This window comes from Magnolia sinica, chromosome 11 (assembly GCF_029962835.1).
Source record: "Magnolia sinica isolate HGM2019 chromosome 11, MsV1, whole genome shotgun sequence".
In the NCBI taxonomy this organism is placed as follows: domain Eukaryota; kingdom Viridiplantae; phylum Streptophyta; class Magnoliopsida; order Magnoliales; family Magnoliaceae; genus Magnolia; species Magnolia sinica.
The window spans coordinates 16,750,581-16,769,062 of record NC_080583.1 but is presented as its reverse complement, the minus strand read 5'-3'; the positions used below and the strand labels follow the sequence as shown (position 1 = coordinate 16,769,062).

The window sequence follows — 18,482 nt, the reverse complement described above, 5'->3', positions numbered from 1 at the left end:
CATTGTACTCAAATGATTATATTAGTGGATATGTGATGATGATGTTGCCTTTATGAATTAGGTAATCTTGTGGTAATGCTTATTGCAAGTTAAATGTGTGTGTGTGTGTGTGTGTATAAATTCTCCTTGTAAAATCCTAGGATCGGAATCTGGCGTATGGACGCTAGGAGCCGAGAATGGGGTACTACGGAGGCTATCGGCACCGGATTCGGTGATCGGGATTCCTGTGAATCCGATTTCTGGGTTTGGAGTGTGACACCAGCCAATCCACTTCCGTTGATGGAAAGGTTAGGTGGGAAGCAGATTGGCTGGTGTACCTCATATCAAATATATAGGTGTTGTATTGACGTCAGTAAGTTTCGTGGGAGTCTGATCATGAGGTATGTGTTATATCCAAACCGTTCATCTATTTGACGAACTCGTCTTAAGGCTTGAGACAAAAAATAAGACAGATCTAACTATCAAGTAGACCACACTGCAAAAACCAGTGGGGGATTGAACGTCTACCATTGAAACTCTTTTTGGGTCACAGAAGTTTTGGATCAATATGAAATTTGTTTTTCCTCTTCATTCAGGTATTTGTGACCTTATGAATAGATTGAATGTAAAATAAACCCTATGGTGGGCCCTATAAATTGTTTAACGGTGAAAATCATATTCTCCACTGTTATTTATGGTGTGGTCGAGATGATCTTTGGATATGATTCATTTTTTGGATAATGCTCTAAAATGAAATCTAAAAATAGATGAACGGTGTAGATATAATAAATACATCACTGTGGGGCCATGTAACTTTGATCTCCTTTGAACCGTTCATACAACTCGGAGATGGAGGAGCCTCAGAACTCGTCTTCACACGATACGTATCTACACCAGCTATATAGCTCGTGTGAGGTACACCAGCCAATCCGCTTAGGTTAGATGGGCGCGGATTAGGTACTACCCCGCCTGTTTGGAGCCCGGGATTGGCTGATGCTGGGAGGGCCACCAGCGGACCACTGTGATGTATGACTTTTATCCACACCGTCCATTCATTTTTTAATATTATTTTAGAGTACTGAATTGTAAATCAGGAAGATCCAATCCTCAAGTGGACCACACCACAGGAAGCAGTGGTGCCTAGGATGCTCACCATTGAAACCTTCTTAAGATCCACCGTGTTGTTTATTTTCCATCCAACCTGTTGATACGATCATATACAGCGGGATGAAGTGAAAAATAAAATATCCTCTTGATCCAGGACTTGTGGCCCCTAAGAAATTTTCAACGGCAGGAATTTAATCCCCACCATATGGTTTATTTGAGCTTTGGATTTTCTCTATTTTTAGAATAAAGTTCTAAAATGATACGAAAAAATAGATGGACGGTGTGGATAAAATTCATACATCACAGTGACCCCCTCAGTGGCCCCGGAGAATCTGCCTGTACGGAGCTCCAAACAGGTGACGGCAGTACCTAATCGGCGCGCAGGTTGGATGTATATATACGCTTGGTGGGCCCCACCTACAGTACTTAGGACGATAAAATTTATCTACGACGTAGAAAAGTGCGCCTGAAGAATAAATGAAAATAGGATCTATAACTGACGGGTCAACGAAACAATATAGAAATTACGTATGTGCTGGGGTGCTTATCCCCATATTTTATTTTTTTAGTGGCATGTGAAATTCCAATGACGGTCGCTTCTCGTTCGACCACGTCATTTTCGATGACGCGGCTAACAAGGTACGCTGGATTTCTCTTTCCCAAATCCCAATTAAATTACTAAATGTAGGGCACAATTTTAAGGTGTATAACTTTTTCAGGTCCCACCGTAATTTTTGTGTTAGATCTATACCGTCCATCAAGTTTTCCAGATAAATCTAGAAAAATATCTTTAAAATTTCCAGAGATCAAGTGGATCACGGCATATAAAGCAGTGGGGATTGAAGAAATTACGGTTAAAACTTTCTTAGGATCACACGTACATGGATGAAGTTAAAATACAAATATCAGCTTGATCAATGCCTTCCATGGCCTCGAGAATTTTTAAATGGTAGCATCAATTCCTAATGTCTTTAGTGGCGTGGTAATTGTTTTTGGATTCTTATCCTAATGTGAGCTGAAAATATAGATGGACCACATGGATTTAAGGAATACATCAATGGGGCCCTTATAAATTTTACACTACAAGAAATTCAGTTGCTTGCTGTGTGGTGTAGGTGAGATGATTAGGTTTACCTCGGGTCTATCTTGATTTGTGTACTCTGTATCAACTCCATTCATTTTAGAGCATGATACAAAAATTTAAGAAGATCAAAATATCAGCTGGACCATATTCTAAGAAACAGTGGTAATTGAACATCCTAACGTTAAAATTTTTTAATGGTCAATAATGTTTCTGTAGGTTTTATTTTCCATCCAATCTGTTGATGAGTTAAGATAAGCCGGGGTGAAAAGGAAAAACTAATATAAGCTTGATATAAACCTTTTGTGGTCCATTAACGGTCAATCACATCTGTTTCCCATAGTATGGGCCACCTCATAACGGAATCTACTTCATTCATTTGAAAATGCCTTAAAAATATTTAGAAAAATGGATGGACGGGGTCGATACAGAATATACACATTAAGATCTACTCTATGATAATTGCCGCACTGTCTTGGATGAGGCCCGGGTCTCACCTAATCCACTGTAGGTGCAGCACATTCCATGTAGAAAACGCTAGTCTTGACAGGAGGAACTTCCTTGGGCTCATTATGTGTGTGTATATATAATCCACACTGTCCGTCCATGTTTTCATAACATTTTATGGAATGAAGCAGAAAAAGAGAATTTGAGTGTGTACTGACATGGGTGTGTACTAACAAGCTAACCGAATTGAAAAAAAAAAAAAAAAAAAAAAAAGAAGCAGAAAAAGAGAAAGATCCAAGGCTGAAGTGGGCCATATTACAGAAACAGTGGGAATTTGACGCCTACCGTTGGAAATTTCTTAGAGCCATGGAATGCTCTGATGAAGCTAATATATATGTTTTCCCTTCATCTAGTTCCGTGTGACCTTACAATGACCTTAGATGGCAAATAAACTTATCAGTGGACCCTAGGAAGCTTTCATCGGTTTTGACGCCTACTGTTGAAAATTTCTTAGAGCCATGGAATGCTCTGATGAAGCTAATATATGTGTTTTCCCTTCATCTAGTTCCGTGTGACCTTACAATGACCTCCGATGGCAAATAAACTTATCAGTGGACCCTAGGAAGCTTTCATCGGTATTCTACGTTACTTTATCTGGTGTGGTCCCCTTGAGTTTTGGATGTGTCTCCTTTCTTGAATTATGCTCAATGAAAATTGATGGTCAGTACGCATCCAAAAGATAAATCTCATTGTGAAGGTCCACACGACTTCTTGCTCCACGCATTAAAGGCCTGTTTGGCCACTTGCATTAGAAGGGATTGGAAAGGATTGGATGGTAAAATTCCGAGATATGCCAAACGTGCCAAACAGACCCGGTGAACTTGTCCCGGGATATAGCAAACCTATGGATCTTAAACTAATCCACTGACATCACCATCATTACCTTAAAATTGATCCCATCCCTCCTAATCCCATTCAATTGGGCTTGGGGTGTGTTTGGACAAATGAATTGGAAGGTAAAATCCCAAGATATGTCAAATGTGCCAAACAGTCCCGATGAACTTGTCTCGGGATACAGCAAACCCATGGATTTTAAACCAATACACTGACATCATGACCATCATTACCTTAAAATTGATCCTATCCATCCTAATCCGTTCAATCCGGAGGGCCAAACAGGCCATCTAAAAGTCTCGTTGTGTTGTGCACCATGCAATCTATTTGAGAAAGAGAAATCTAGGGTATAGGTCAGTGATGTAGAGCGGGTCGCGGACAGTTTCATGGCCAAGATGGATCAGAAAAGGCCCGGTCAACGACAGAAGTGATCCAGACCGTCGGACTTTAGATCGAGCGTATCTCGCAATCTGGAATGAGTTATCTGAGGTAAAATATATGATTTTATGGTAGAACGAGCTACTTTACCCAACCAACCCCGCTACGCCAGGTTGTGCAACCCGGTGATCAACAGTTGTTTCCCTGTTTTAATTTCGTTTTTACTATAAATAGTAAGTTTTAGTTTGATTATAACTCTTCATCCATCGGGCTTTAGGAGTTGCGCCCAACGTGAAAAGACCTTAGAATAATTAAGAGAACGGTTTGGTGAAGCCAAATAGGACACTTATTATTTTTGGCCGATAACCTTTCGCGCTAGTAGGCACCACGATTGTCTATAAATAATAAGTTTACTATTACTATTTATAGTAAGTAGCGAATTGTAGGAATTTTAGTTGTAGTTTGATTCTAATTTCTTTCCTCATGCTTGGTACCTCTATTTAAAGGGTTGTGAACTCGTTATTAATCAATTTCAAATTTTTTAGAATTTATTCCTATTTTCTGCTTTCTTTCCTTGTGGATTTGAGAAGTCTCTGTGAGGAGTCCAGAAAAGTTCCGTGGATTCGGAATAGTTATCCTCTTGAGGAAGACGGTGCTCGACCTCACGTCCTCCCGTGCGTCACTTAGCTAGAGTTATCAACAGCGATGACGTGGACCAATGATAAGCACCACAATCAACTCATTTCTTTAATGGCCCCGTCACGGTCCTACGCGGATAATAGCTGCGACTTCCTGAGAATGAGCATGTATGATTTTCTGTACACATAGACACAGCTAACTGTACAGGTGGTACTCAATACCTTGATCCAAACTGTTGAAACAGTGCTACCAATGATCGATGGATCATCATACAGAAATAAATTAATTGAAAGATTCTATTTGTCTGGCCGTGTCCAAGAATGCTTAAATAAAATTAACGAACAGTCCAATTTCAAGTAATGAATTTCTACCCGTACAAATATAGAATTATTTATCGAATTAATGGTGGTCCATCTAACATTATGAAAATGATTTGGAGGTATTGGATTGAAGTATATATATGCAACGTTTATGGTGTCTATGTGAAGGCACAATCATGGCCCTGTTCCACAAAGAATCAATACAATGTGTCTTTCTAATTTTTATTATTTTTTTTATTTTTCCCATTCACGTTTCCAACATTCATCAGCAATATTGACCATGTGATATGTGCAAATTGTTCAGACGGGATCTTCCTACTGATTTATCATGCCCCTGAAAGTCAGTTCGATAGTTTAATCTTCACCTTTCAAACTGTGGACGTTGAATAGATGGTTAAGAAGATAATAAATCAACTGCACATGAAAGGCGCAAGATTTGTGGCCAGGGTCCACCGTAGGTTATTTTTTTATTTTTATTTTTTATTTTTTTAGCTTGTTAGTACACCCACTGTCAGTTCACACTTCACTGTTAGCCACCCCACTACGGAATTGATACCAAGACCTCAGGTGTTGAAACGAGGTATCTTTCACTCACCCTAGGTTACTTCAGATCAGCTGTTAATATCATTGGACCATGGCCCCACTTGTATAAAATACTATTCATGTCCTTGCGTTGATAATCATATAAGTTCTTCCCACCTTAAGTCCAGTTGCACATCGTAGGTGCAAAATGACCAGAGTAAGGTTGCATGCAATCTTCGCTTGTCTGATCATAGTGCTTTCATTCCCTTATTCATGGCTCGTGGCCTCTCAATCAACAGTTAGATCTCTACCTGGTTTTCCTGGCCCTCTCCCCTTCCATCTAGAAACCGGGTAAGCTGTAAATCTGATCTCTTACACTGGCATCGGTTATTTCCATTCAAGACCCAGATATGGGCCACATTATAATTAAATGGACAAAAGTATGAAAATTGCACCCTTTACCTGTTTCCAACCGTTCGATCAATAAATTTCTTTCTGGACTGTTGATCTAAGCTTTTCTTGTCCATTATGTGAACTGGACCAGATTCTTGTAAACTTCCACTCGGTGTAATTTTTGGGTACGCAATAATCCAGCTCATGGTCTACTAATTCTATGGTCCTGATCTATTGTAGGTACATCGGTGTGGGAGAGTTGGATGAAAACCAGCTGTTTTACTACTTTGTGGAGTCTGAGAAGAACCCAGAAGAAGACCCTCTTGTTGTGTGGCTCACAGGCGGTCCTGGTTGCTCTGCATAGAGCGGCCTTGTCTTTGAAATAGGTACGTGTTCACATAGATTCATTGTATGGGAAATTTAACATACAATGCTTCTTTTCTTTTAATTAATTAATTACTTAATTTATTTTCATTTTATGCTATGATCCATGAAATGGTGCCCATATCATGAAGATCACCTGGAGCAAACATTGAATAAACCTACTCATGATGTGGGCCACAATATATTGAGTCAGACATCAGCTTTCCATTGATTTGGATGGTCTAGCCAGCCTTATGAAAAGACCATCCCTGTCATGGTTGCTGGTGATCACCTTTGTCATACATCCTGCTGTTTGCACTGTTTCCATATTTTTTATACAAGATCTCGTAAGGGAACATTCATGGTGTATGCAAATACCAGAAGATTTGACAAGAACATCTAACAGTTAAAAGCCATTTCTGAAATGGTGGTGGTTTATCTATTACACGATCTGACTTTGGAAGAATCATAAATTAATTCATTAGCTGAAAAAGGAAAAACCCTTTTTAAAATCTCATATTGGAAGCTTGAACTTTGGTTGATTCATATATTGATGAAAATGATGATATAGATAAATTCATGGTTAGGTGGATTAATGAGGAAAGAACTCGACCAAATAAATAATAATAATAGAATTTACAAATTTATGGAGATACCTAAGAATCCCATAAAAAATCTGATGTTGAGAGTTTTGACTTGATTTTTTTTTATTTATTTTTTCATCTTTAAAGTTGATACATGAAAAAACTAGAAAAAAAATTCATAAAATTGTATTTTTAATACTTTAAATTTAAGCAGAATTAAAATGGAACTAGAGTAAACGAAAGAGGTGACAAAATAGAAACCTGGTCTTAAAATGTTTGGTTCCAATGTAATAACAAGGGATGGAAAGATACCAGATCTTTTGGGCTTAGAAAGCTTGGAAATATCCTTTATTGAGTATCACTTGATTATTTTAGACGCTGGCGAAAAAACTACTGTTGGAAAGTCTCCTTCGTTGGATGAGATGGTAGAGAGAGCGTAGTATGTGCGAGTGATCCCCCGGTTAATTTACCGTTGCCTTTAAAACAATAAAATAAAATAAATTACTATTAAAAAAATATTTCAGAGATTGGAATTGCAGAGAAGAAAACCCAGTAGTAGATTAGGTAAACCAACTGCGTGGTGTGACACACACCACTGACCTCGGAGGTGTGTTGATGTCACCAAGTTCTGTGAGCCCATCATGATATATGTGTTATATCTAAACCGTCCGCCCATTTTTCGAGACCATTTTAAGGCTTGAGTCGAAAAAAGAAACAAATGAAAAGCGCGAGTGGACCACACTACAGAAAGCAGTAGGGATTGGACGTTTACCATTGAAACCTTCTTATGATTACAAAAGTTTTGGATAAATATAATGCTTGTTTTTCCCCTTTATCATGGTTTTGTGTGACCTTATGAACAGTTTGGATGAAAAATAAAAGTCATGATGGGCCCTCTGTATGTTTCAACGGTTGGAATCATTGGCCCACAGCATTTTGTAGTGCGGCCAACTTGAACTTTGGATATGACTATATTTTTACGTGCATGCCTTAAAATAATACAGCCAAATGGATTGGTGGTGTGGATATACCAAATACATTATGGGGCTACAAAACTTGGTGACCTCAGCACATCATCTAGGTCAGTGGTGTGCGGCGCACCACGAACCCGCTTCCTTGGACGAGAGCGGATTAGATGAGACCCCAGTTTCACCAAAGACTGCCGTCCTTACCATGGGGCTACTTTGGGGCCAACCCTGATGTATGTATTATGTATCCACACCGTCCATCTTTTTTTCCAAATCATTTTATAGAATTACTCTAAAAATGAAGCAGATCAGATTATCAGTCAGACCATATCATAAGAAACAGTAGTGATTTACCATTAATGGGCCACAAAAGTTTTTGGATCAAGTTGATATTTGTTTATTCCCTTCATCCAGGCTTATGTGACCTTAACAACAGTTTGGATGGTAAATAAACACTGTAGAGATGTTAAGTTACGCACCATGAAGTTTTTAACAGTACGATGGTCAATGATCACTGTTTCTTATGGTATGGTCCACCTGTTAATTGGATCTTCTTCATTTTTGGGATAATATCCTAAAATAATTTAGAAAAACGAATGGACGGCATGGATACATAATACATACATCAAGGTGGGCCCACGGTAAGGTCCACACTGTGTTGAGTGAGGCCCGGGTCTCACCAAATCCGTTCTCCTTTCAGACAGCCGTGGATGTGAAAAGTTCGATGTCTTTTGCCCTCCTCTTTGCTGAGGAATCAAATAGGAAAGAGAGAGTGTATTTTGCGAATACACTTAAATGAGGGGCTGTTTTCAGTATACGAAAAAAAGGCAAGGCTTGTATCCAAAAACCTAAAAATACATATATTTTATAATGGGTCCAACCACACCAGCGGACGCGGTCGTACTGACTAAACTCTGTTTGGGCCACTGTGAATGCGTGTGGTTTATCCATGCCGTTCATCTGTTTTTCCATATGCTTATACGGCTTGATCTAAAAATTAAAGCATATCCAAAGCCTAATTGGAGCTACGGTAGAAGAAACGGTGGAAGTATTGATATCCACCGTTGAAACCATTCTAAGGCCCATGTTTATTTGTTATCCAACCTTTTCATAAGATCATGAAAACAAGTATTAAGGGAAAACACAAATATCAGCTTGATCTAAAACTTCTGTGGCCCTCAAAAACTCTCCAACGGTAGACGTTCAATTCATACTGCTTCGGTTGGTGTGGTTAACTTTAGATTTCTATATGCTTCATTTTTGGCATAAAGCCCTAAAATTGGCTGATAAAATGTATGGACGGAGTGGATAAAACGCATGAATGAAGGAAGTGTACCTAACACCGTCCATGCATTTCGAGAGATCATTTCAGAGAATGAGATGAAAAATGAGTCCTATACAAAGCTCAAGTGGACCACAGTACAAATAGACAATGATTCTCACAGTTAAAGCTCACAACAACGTTTCTTATCCTCCAATCTGTTCATAAGGTCACACAAACTTAGATGATGAGGAAAAATAAATATTATATTGATCCAAAAATTTTGTAATCCCCAAACAGGTTTCAATGGTATACGTTCGATCTCTCACTCCCTCGCTGCTTTTTGCAGTGTGGTTCACTTAATTTTTGGATTTGTCTTATTTTTGGATTAAGCCTCGTGGCGAGCTCACCAGATGAATAGATGATTTGGATATAACACATACTTCATGATGGGACCCACAGAAGTTGGTGACATCAACACACCGGTAAGATCAGTGGTGCGTAGTACACCAGCCAATCAGCTTCCTTCATCTATGAAAGCGGATTGGCTGGTGTACCACTGGAGGTGGGCATCGAGTCAAATCGGACCGGATTGGGTCCAACTCGACTCGTTCCAAAATTTTCAACGCACTGACCCAAACTCGATCTGATCCGGGACCGAGTCCGGGTCCTCTGACTCGATCCAATCTGCTGCACTGCTGGCCTGACCTTAACCGAGTCCGACTCGGTCAAGGAAACCGATTCGGATTGGATTGGATAAGGTTCAGATCGAATCTTCTGTTTTGTTTTTTTTTTTTTTTGAAAATTAAAAAAAAATGATTTTCACCGTTAAAAGATTCATAAGGCCCACCATAACGTTTATTTTCCATCCAATCTGTTAATAAGGTCACAATTACATGGATGAAGAGGAAAAACAAATTTCATATTGATCCGAAACTTCTGTGACCCCTAAAAGGGTGGACATTCAACCCCCCACTGCCTTTTGCAGTGTGGTCCACTTGATGTTTATATCTGTCATATTTTTCGGCTCAAGCCTTAAGACGAGCCTGCCAAATGGATGGATGGTTTGGATATAACACATACCTCATGATGAGACCCACAGAACTTGCTGACGTCAATACAATTAGCCTGATGCATGGTACACCTGTCAAATCGCTTCATTTATATCTTTCTTTTCTTGTGTCAGAGGGACCTGGATTTCCTGCAAAAGCCTTTCACATGAAGTTCCTGCACTGAGAACATAGGTGGGGCCCACCGTGATTTTCGTAATAAATCCATCCATACATCCATTTTTTTAAAATTTAAAAAAAGCTCATTTTAGGACATGAGACCAAAAGTGAGAGGGATCAAACACTCAAGCGGGCCGCAGTAAGGGAAAAGGTAGGTAAGGAAATTCCTACCGTTGAAACTTATCTGGGGTCTAAAGTGATGTTTACATGCCATCTATACTATTCATAACGTCATTCCTACTGGGATGAACTGAAAACACAGATATTAGCCTGATTCAAAACTTCTGTGGCCCCATGAATATTTCAATTGTGGACGTTAAATTCTCATGTTTTTGGCCCACTTGAGTCTTGGATTCGGCTTATTTTTAGCCTAATGTCCTAAAATGAGCTCGAAAAATGGATGGATGGATGGAGTGGATTGATCACGAACATCACGGTCGGCCCCACCTAAGTTCCTTGCGCAAGAACTTCCCGCGAAAGGCTTTTCGTAGGAAATTTGCGTCTATGTCAGAGCTTGGTGCTCGATGCACCTTGAACCATGAGCTGAGAGGATGGATTGGTTACTCCCACTGCTACCAGCCAATGGCGGGTGTCGGTGCTCTGTGGACCCCACCATGATGTATTTATTTCATTCATGGCGTCCGTTTATTTTTCTAGATCATTTTACCGTATTAAACCAAAAATGAGGTATATCCCAATTTCAAGTGGACATTATAGGAAACAGTGTTGAATAAACATTATGCGGATCAGATTGGATCGGATCGGTTCGAATTGACCACTAATGTAAACTCAATTAGATGTACGGTCGGATCTGAGTGGGCCAACTCGATCCGACCTGATCCTAGCCTTCAGTTCGGATCGGTCAGATCAAGTTGGATTCTCCCCAGATCTATGTACCACACACCAGCTATACACCGGCTATATAGCTGGCGTCAGTAAGTTCTGTGGGTCCCATCATGAGGTATGTGTTATATTCAAACCGTCTATCCATTTTGTGAGCTCGCCGTAAGGCTTGAAACGAAAAATAAAACAGTTCTAACGGTCAAGTGGACCACATTGAAAAAGGTAGTGGGGGATTGAACATATGCCATTGAAACCCTTTTGGGGTTCACAGAAGTTTTGGATCAATATGAATTTTGTTTTTCCTCTCCTCCAGGTCTTTTGGACGTTATGAACATATTGGATAGAAAATAAACGTTATGGTGGGCCCTACGAAATTTTATTGGTGAAAATCATTATCTCGGCTTCTATTTGTGGTGTGGTCCAGTTGATCGTTGGATATGATTAATTTTTTGGATGGTAGTCTACATTGATCTCTAAAAATAGTTGATCGTTGGATATGATTAATTTTTTGGATGGTAGTCTACATTGATCTCTAAAAATGGATGAACGGTGTAGATATAATAAATACATCATTTTGGGTCCATGCAGCTTTAATCTCCTTTCAACCGTTTGTACAACACCGAGCTCCTGGAGCGTTAGCGCTCGTCTTCGCACGACACGTACCTACATCAGCTATATAGCTAGTGGCTGGTGTAATCCGCTTCCCTCATCCACTGTCCACGTGTTGTGCATGTTTGGACCGTTCATGGGACGAAGCATAAAAAGAAATCTGACAGACATCGATTCCTTCCAATTCTGCCGGATAAAATTACACATATACACTTTCCTTTATACCCGTCCATTATGTGGCTACCAAATGTGGTGTTATGCTCAACCCAATCACTGCCTCCTCTCGACCATCTTCCATTTACATTAGTATCCATGATCTGTATGGTCTAGATTGGCATGCCTGATTGACATTTGTCCGTATAAAACAGTACACCTTAGTTAGTGTGCAGCATATCTCTCATGTACAGTTGTCTTCTCCTCCCCATTCCCCCGTGTGGTGTGGCCCACGTGAGTTTTGGATGGAGTTGTACTTTTTCTATCGAAAGGCTCTCGGAGGGATTAGACGGTTTTTGCATAAGATTGTTGTCCATGGGCCATGATCACATGCGTTCCAACGGATGGTAATTATAATCCTTTCTTTTTTTGCAAGCAAAGACATAAAAATTGATACTTGGGAATATGATGCAGAGTGGGTAGTGTACAATTTCATAGCCAAGATGGACCAGAAATGGCCCGATCGAAGGTGGAATCTAGACCATAGAAGCTTAAAACATGTGTATCTTGTAAGTTGGAATGAGTTATTGTACGTGCCATATATGATTTTAGGGTAGGAAAAATGACATATATTGCAAACTGGAAAGAGTTATCCGATGTAACATATATGATTTTAGGGTATGAAAAGCTACTTTAGTCATCTAATCCAGCTTTGCGATGTTGCGCACGTTGAATTTACGAGATTCCATCAGATCGACTGTCGATTTTCCATTTTAATTTCTCTTTTACTATTTATTTTAAGTTTTAGTTTGATTATAAAAGCTACTTTAGTCATCTAATCCAGCTTTGCGATGTTGCGCACGTTGAATTTACGAGATTCCATCAGATTGACTGTCGATTTTTCATTTTAATTTCTCTTTTACTATTTATTTTAAGTTTTAGTTTGATTATAACTCTTCATCCGTTGGACTTTAAAAGTTGCGACCAATAGGAGAAATGCTTATAAAACTTATTAGAGTAGCATGGTTAAGCCAAATAGAATACTTACTATTTTTGGCAAAAACCATGAAGTCTAGTAGGAATCAAGACCGTCTATAAATAGTAAGTTTACTATTTATAGTAAGTCACAATTTCTAGTAGTTTTAGCTATAGTATGCTTCCAAAACTTGTTCCTAGGGTTTACTTATTATTTAAGAGATTGTAAGCTTATTTTTCATGATCAATCAATTTATTATGAATTTCAAGAATTATTTCTATTTTCTTATTTTCCTCATGGATTCGAGGTATTCCAGTGAGGAGTTCAGAGTAATTTCGTGGATTTGGAATAGTTATCCTCCAAGGAAGATGGTTGATGCAGGGTTGAACGTGATGAGGACGATCACCATCTCCTCGAGGATAACTACTTTGAATCCACGGAGCTTCTCTGGACTCCTCACAAAGATTTCTCGAATCCACGAGGAAAAAGCAAAGAAAATAGAAAATAAATTCTATAAAATTCGTAATTTGATTGATTGATAATAAAAACAAATTTACAACCCTTTAAATAGTGATATTAAACCTTGGAGGAAGTTCAAGCATCAGACTCCAACTCAAACTCCCTAAAATTCATAACTTACTATAAATAGTAAATTTACTATTTATGGTAAGGGTCCTATGTGGCTTAACCACGTTATTCTCCTAATTTTTTTTTAAGAACTTTTTATGTTGGACACAATTCCTAAAGCCCAATGGATGAAGAGTTATAATCAAACCAAATCATACTAAAAATAGTAAAAATAGAAATAAACATAGAAATCGATCGTCGATCTGATGGAATCTCGCAAATTTGGAGTAGGAAACCCAGAAAAAGCTAGGTTGGTTGGCTAAAGTAGCTTTTCCCACCCAAAAATCATATATGGTACGTCTAGTAACTCATTCCAATTTGTGAGATATGCCCGTTTTAAGGTTCTAACAGTCTTGATGACTCATGCCTTCTATCAGGCCTTCTCTGACCCATCTTGGACATGAAGGTGTCCACGACCTGATTTACATCAATCCCTTCCATTTGAAAAGAACTTATCCTTGAGTTCTTGTGCTAATTTGGTTCTTGATATTCGGTTTGGTGCGTCGTAACGATATACGGATCAAAAGTTATGGTCAATTTACTGTTCACTTTTTTTTTTTTTTTTTTCAAAAAATAGGTGAAGATCCCCACCTAGAATATATTGACAAAAGAGACTTACAACCTAGTATTTCGGGTGGGCACCATAAAAGAATTTAGGCCTCACCTATCATATGGAAAAGCTAATAAAAGGGAAGGCTAACTACCATGCTGAACAAGGAGGAGGGCCCAAAACAACTTTACAGAGGGCCATCCGCCTTGCTAAACAAAATACCTGGCAATCCACCCTACTGACTGCTAGCTCAAAACAACTTTACAAAAGGGAAGGCCAATTTATGGTTCACCTTCTTTTGGTCCACCATGATAGGAATGCATCAGTGCCACGTCCTACATCAGACCCCTCCACTTAGAAAAAAAAAACTCATCCTCGAGTTTCTCAATGGACTTGGTTCATCATTCTGAGATAATTTCTGATGCCGATGTTTATTAGCCCCCCCTCCTTCTTTTTTTTTTTTTTGTACTTCGCATTAGGCTCTTGAATTGACACAATACATGTATTCATACTTTTCTTGACTTGACTAATATCGATCAGTTCCTTCATTTCTCCCTTCAAGATCTCACATTCTTTATGATAATGTGGGTAATTAGGCAGACTTGCCCATGAGACGGGATAATTGCGATTTTGTATATCTCGTATGGGAGGTAATTTATTAGGAAGTTCATTGAGCACAATCACCTTGAACTCATGTAACACTGGTTTCAAATCCTTTGAGTGTTCATAGGATCCATAATTTTTTTCTTTTCACGTAATGCATCTACATATCCTGTTTCCTCATATTGTTTAACGAAATCATGCTTAGGTATGAGAGATTGTTCCTCAACGTTAGAAGTCTTAAATTGGTTCTCCGTTCCCATGTGGGCAAGGATAATTTTTTTACCGTCTTTAATAAAATATAAATATGTTATCCCGGCCTCAATGCTTAGCATGAATATTATATTGCTATGGTTGACCAAGTAACATGTGACAAGCTTTCATGTCGACTACGTCACACATTGCTTCGTCCTTATAATATTTATCAATGGAAAAGGATATACGAAATTGTTCAGTTACCTCCATTTTGTTGACCTCCTTGATCTATCCAATCATGTATGGAGATGGGTGTCTTTCTGTTTTCATTTGTAGCTTTTCGACCATTATTTTAGACACGAAATGTTCATCGCTCATGACATCGATGATCACATTACAGACTTTTTGGTATGTACTACACCTCATTCGAAAGATGTTGTGTTGCTGTAAATTTATCTCTACCTTTGACACACACAACAACTTCTTCATGGTCAAAGTAGTGGCATGTGATTCACCATCATTGGTTAATGCTCTGCGAAAATTGGACTTGTGTCGTACAATGACTATAGGTGGTTAACTATCACCTTGGGTTCAGTGTGAAATTAGCGCGTCCGCAATACAGTCAAGGGTTATTTGCAGCCATTGCATGCTCAACTGACTCTCCCAGTGGAAAGTTTCCATTCTTTCCGAAAGATAATGAATCCCTGTATCACCATCCACAGAATTTTGGTCCATACCTTCATTATTTGCCATCGGCCCAAGGGGAGTTCTCGTTCTGATACCAATTTATGCAGGGATGAACATGATGAGGTCGATCACCGTTTTCCTCAATGATAACTATTTCGAATCCACGGAGCTTCTCTAGACTCCTCACAGAGACTTCTCGAGAAAAAACAAAGAAAATAAAAAATAAATTCTATAAAATTCATAATTTGATTGATTGATAATAAAAACGAATTTACAACCCTTTAAATAGTGATACTAAACCTTAGAAATATTTTAGCATTAGACTCCAACTCGAACTCCCTAAAATTCATAACTTACTATAAATAGTTATAATCAAATCAAAACTTACTAAAAATAGTAAAAACGGAAATAAATATGGAATTCGACTGTCGATATGATGGAATCTTTTAAATTTGGCTTGTCATGCCCCAAAATCATATATAGTGTGTCGAGTAACTCATTCCGGTTTGCAAGATATGCCTACTTTAAGGTTCTAACAGTCTTGATGACTTTTACCTTTTATCGGGCCTTCTCTGGTCCATGTTGGACATGAAGGTGTCCGTGACCCGCTTTACATCAACATGCTCGACCTCATCACTTCCATCCCTGCATCAGAATATTGAGTCAGCCATCCTTCCGCTCTGAAGATGATATATCAATTGAGTTTTATTAAGTATGGTCCCACGGATTGTTACATCACTCTACCAAAGTAGCTTACGAAAAGATCAGCTCTAGGGCAGTGGAATAACCATCTATTTGGAGCACAAATGTAGGGACTTGTATCTGTTCATCTGGATACCCTAGCCATGGCCGATGATAACGAATGGCTGAAAATAAACACTGATTAGATGATCCTATCCGTTTGGTAGGCTATCAAATCAACGGTGGGAAGTGAAAATGGTCTAATGGTCAAGAATTCAGTGGGGAAGCTGTTGAAACGGTGTGGATAGAATTATCTAATAAGTGTGATTTTGAAACATAATCCACCCATCATAACCTCAATTTATGGATGGATAGGATTGACCAATTACCCTTCCAGCTTAGGGATTGAAGTTGGTGCCGTGGGGAGGATGGAAACATAATATGGTAGAGCCATCTCTACATAGCGACAAACCTAGCATGTGTCAATCAAGGCCATCCATGAAGTGGGACCCAGCTGATCAGATGGCTAGGATCTTCCAATCTATGTTTATTTTGAAGAGGTGGTTCTATCACATCCTGGTTTTACCATCTCCATTGTGCATCACACCAATCAAGAAAGCCTGCGAATTGAATGGTCTCGAATTACCACTCATTAGATGGACGATCAGAGGGAAAATCACCAGCGGTCTATGTTCAATGACCAAAAATACTTTTTGAATCAGGGCTTTTTCATAGTACACAGTACCTGATGAATGGCTTGGATTGGATTTGAAACGTATGACGTGGAAAGATGTTGGGTTGCAATTATGATGTGGGCCCTTCATTCTATCAAAACCAACCACGTTGTGAAAAACGAAAAAAAGAAGAGTCACTGTTTTTAAATTGCTTCTTAAGGGGCTTTGACCCACTTGGATCGTTGATAAACTCTCCTGCTTACCTTCTAAAAAAGGATATCATTGTCTCTATAATGCCTTTGCAGGTCCTCTGTATTTTCCAGGAGTCAAATATAATGGGTCTCTTCCAACTTTGAAGCTAAGACAACACTCATGGACAAAGGTACGAACTTTTGTGTCCTCACCCTTCATGGCCCACCCATTTTGTTAAGAAGCGTGGGGTTGGATTTTCAGGTTTCCAGCATCATCTTCGTGGATTCACCTGTTTGGACTGGATTTTCATATTCGAGTGGCTCAAAAGATAATATAATTGGAGATGTAAAAGCATCCAAGGAACTCTACCAATTTCTAAGGAAGGTGAGTGGCACCACACATGTTAGGGTCTAATGCATGCCATAGTTTAAAGGCATGAAAAAACTGGACAAGACTCTAACGAGTGAGCTGGACTCGAAAAAATTACATCAAGATTTAAAATAAATAAATAAATAAACAATCCTCCATTGGATCACACTGAAGAAAGCATAAGCCAACTCAACAAAGCAAAGAACATCTTAATGAAACTCGACAAAGATTTGATTAGATTCGCCAAGAATAGATAATATTATTTGCAAGGTAGGGCATAGAAAGTATTAAATATTTGTAGAAGAGATCCCACGGTACATGTTGTTTGTAAATGAAATATTTTTATTGAGAAGACTACGGAGGATAGCTTTAGAATCTAAATAATTTAAAATTATTCTAACTAAAAAAAAAAATACATGAAGAAAAAAATTTAATTATAATATGAGCGAAGATGAGTTATTAAATAAGATTGTTGAGTAAAAAGTAACTTAAAATGATGGCTTTTGATTCACTAGGTCAATAATTTATGAGAGTGGGGAGATTGAAAAGGATGTTGGTCATAGAACTCAAGCTGGGTTGAATAAATGAAAATATGCCTATGGAGATTCATATGATCATTATGTATCATTCAAATTGAAAGAAAATTTTTATAGGGTAGGTATAAGACCAGCAATGCTTTATGTGATAAAATATTGGGCAATTAAAGAATAATATGTTCACAAGATGATTTTTTATTAAATGGGGGTGTTACAATAGATGAGTAGAAAAATGAGGAATAACAAAATTAGAAACCAATGTATTCAACAGAACTTACGAGCAAAAATGAGGATTAAAAATGATTTCAAATGAAATTAATATATGAGCAAAAATGAGGAATAAAAATGATTTCAAATGAAATTAATATATTCTTATTTAAAATAAGTCAATTAATAATAAATAAATAAATAATAATAAAGGAATCAAGTGGTAAAAAACGAACTCTATTCCATTTTGTTAGTCCTATCTATAAAAGGAGAGCATATGAAAGTGTGACTGATTCTTTGATTTCCATGGGTTACTAACCATATGGAGTTTTGGGTTGAATACTTATATTTTCGTAACCAATGTAATAAATCAATGTAGTGCTTGGTATATTGATCATTTTTGGAAAGGGAGTGTGTT

The 18,482-nt window shown here is 38.3% G+C and overlaps 1 pseudogene; it reads left to right on the top strand.

Moving 5' to 3' along the window:
• The first annotated feature begins 5,468 nt into the window (after window positions 1-5,468).
• The window catches only part of LOC131218882 (serine carboxypeptidase-like 18), a 31,697-nt pseudogene continuing 18,683 nt past the window's right edge, over window positions 5,469-18,482 (top strand).